Here is a 2690-nt window from a genome sequence, read left to right as displayed (position 1 = left end):
AATGATAAGTATATTTCAGGCTAAATATTATATTTTCATATACTTTCTTCAGATTATTTAATCCAGTTCTACAAGTCATGAAAATGATTTGTGAGAATAGACTTAACAATACTACAGACTAATAATTAAGCCTGTCTCTTAACGTTATTTTATTTAGTAATATTTCACATGTAAGATCATTTACATAATACATTTTTCTTACATGTTAGATATGGAAGACACATATATAATACTCCCTCTGAACAAATTCTTACAAAAATAGAATACTATAAAAGAATATATATAAAATATAAAAACAACTGTATAAAGTAAATAGAAATATTTATGAGTAATAAAGGAAAACTTGTCAAGATATAATCTCATTTGAACACTACATTTATGTAAAAGATTGAGCAAAGAATACATGCTCCCTCTCTCTACATTAAAATTTTTCAATGCTAGATTTTCTTGTGCATCTTTATTCAACAAAAATATATTAACACAGTCATGGACACATCTCAGTTGTAATAACCTGACTCACTTTGACGAATCTGTGAGTGAACACACTATAATATTAACATTGAACACGTATCATAATTTTTAATATGTATTTTGCATCACAACTTAAAAAGAAGCCAATGGTTGAAATTACAATTCACATTTAGTGCTTGTGCGACTTACTCACGTTGAATAAGTTAGTATACAATAAAATGTATATACTTGGAGGTACTTACGACAGTGAGTATTGATTTTAATGAAAACTACGTTTCAGGATTCCACTGATCCTTCATCAGGTTACTAAACTAGGACAGTGTAGTTAAGGTGTAGTTACACTGGCCTAGTTTTGTAACCTGATGAAGGGATCAGTGGAATCCTGAAAGGGATCAGTGGAATCCTGAAATGTAGTTTTCGTTAAAATCAATACTCACTATCTACCGTAAGTACCTTTAAGTATATACATTTTATTGTATTGAAATTACAAAATTTTCCAACATTTAATTGTGATTTTCCAAATAAAAATGAAACTGTGAGCATACAAACTCAAATAGTCACTTAAGTGGAATAGCAGCTACATCATTATTAACACTTTTTTTTTAAAAAAAAAAAAAATAATAGAAAAGTAAATTTTGTAAGGCACAGATATATCTAAATTTGAATGGTACACTGCATTATCAGAAAGATCATATGAAAGGTATTAATAGAGATAAGCTTTGCAACTGATTGATTTTTTGTGAGCATTCAATAACTTGCAAAATCAAAGTAAAACTTCAAGCTAAACTAAAACCATGGGGCAACAGCCCTCGAAGGGCCAGGGTCTGCCAGAGCGGCATTTTCATTGGGCGATGTGCAGGCAGTGCATCGAGCCCCATTGCCTCTTATTTTCAAGTAGCCCTGCAATTTGTCAACAATGAAATTTTGGGGGCTTCCATTGGGAATCAAACCTGGGACCGCTTGCAACAAAGGTGAGAGCAGTAACCACTTAGTTACACAGGAGCCCATAAAACTTCAATTACATCTTTTTAATAACGTATGTAAGAATGTTCCCAACAGAATTAGGAAAACCTGTAATTTTCACAAGTCTATTAAAATTTACATTATGCACCAAGAGATTGATTAGTACTGGGTGTGAACCGCTGAAATGTGTGGGAATTGAATCCAGGACAAGATAAAAATTAACCAGCATGCTAACAGGCAGGGTCCTCATGTGCATTAAATTATTTTCACCTATCAATAGAACAAAAAACCTGCATAAATACAATGTATATGGAAGATTTAGCCTTCTGGATCCCTTTCTTATTTTATTACATATAATGTATTACAATCAAACCAACACTGAATGAGTAGGCTTCTATATAAGATAGTGGGGCTGAGCCAATGTATCGGTATCGGAAAGTATCAGTTGGAATTCACCTACCAATATCAGCCGATACTTTTCCAGCATTTTGGTCTTTCACGGAGTCAGCAAAAATTCCACACGACATTTTCACAGAGTCTAATATTTTTATAAATCATGCAAAATTTAAGCTCCCTCTTCATTTTGCACAAATTATGAAAGAAAACTATTTTTTTATTACATAACATCTATTTTTAATACTCTGATGTTATTCTTGAATATTCTAAAGAAAATTTATTGGTAAATTCATGCATATAGGAGAAGATTATTTACTCACCATAATATTTTGAACAAATTTTAATTATTGCAATTTTCAAGTATCCGTATCAGTATCGGTGGGGACCCGTAACAGTATTGGTATTGGTTCAAAGTTGTTTCGGCTCAGCCCTATAAAATAGTTTTTAACTGTAATAACAAAAAAACAATAGAGAGAAAACGTTCAACAACATGCATACACATAAAACAATTACCAGACTTAAAAAGAAAAATAATATCACCAGTTCAAAAACAAATAAGATAATACTTCGAAGAAATGTACCACAGAAACCTCAAAAAATTAAAATACTAAACAAAAGTTGATAGCAAAATGGTATTGATATATGTAACATTTAAAAACATGCACTGCGAGCTAAAATAATATACAAGTACAGTTCTTAATGGTGCATGCATAATAAAACAACAAAGAAACATAACCATCCTTGTCAATTTAAACCATTCGAATTTACTGTATTTTGCACTATAATCTGTATTACAAAAATGGTTGCAGGGGGAGGGGGAGGGAGGGAGGGAGAGAGAGAGAGAGAGAGAGAGAGAGAGA

The 2690-nt window shown here is 31.6% G+C and overlaps 1 protein-coding gene across 1 annotated transcript in view; it reads right to left on the bottom strand.

Annotated features, from left to right (window-relative positions):
- Positions 1-219: 219 nt before the first annotated feature.
- LOC145998290 (2-amino-3-ketobutyrate coenzyme A ligase, mitochondrial-like) overlaps positions 220-2690 on the bottom strand; it is an 84030-nt gene continuing 81559 nt past the window's right edge. The window contains 1 exon segment of the mRNA XM_083134692.1: positions 220-2260. The gene's annotated coding sequence lies outside the window, so the exon portion shown is untranslated.

The sequence above is a fragment of the Lepisma saccharinum genome, chromosome 14, assembly GCF_977018435.1.
Source record: "Lepisma saccharinum chromosome 14, izLepSacc3.1, whole genome shotgun sequence".
Classification (NCBI taxonomy): Eukaryota; Metazoa; Arthropoda; class Insecta; order Zygentoma; family Lepismatidae; genus Lepisma; species Lepisma saccharinum.
This window is presented reverse-complemented; position numbering and strand designations above follow the sequence as displayed.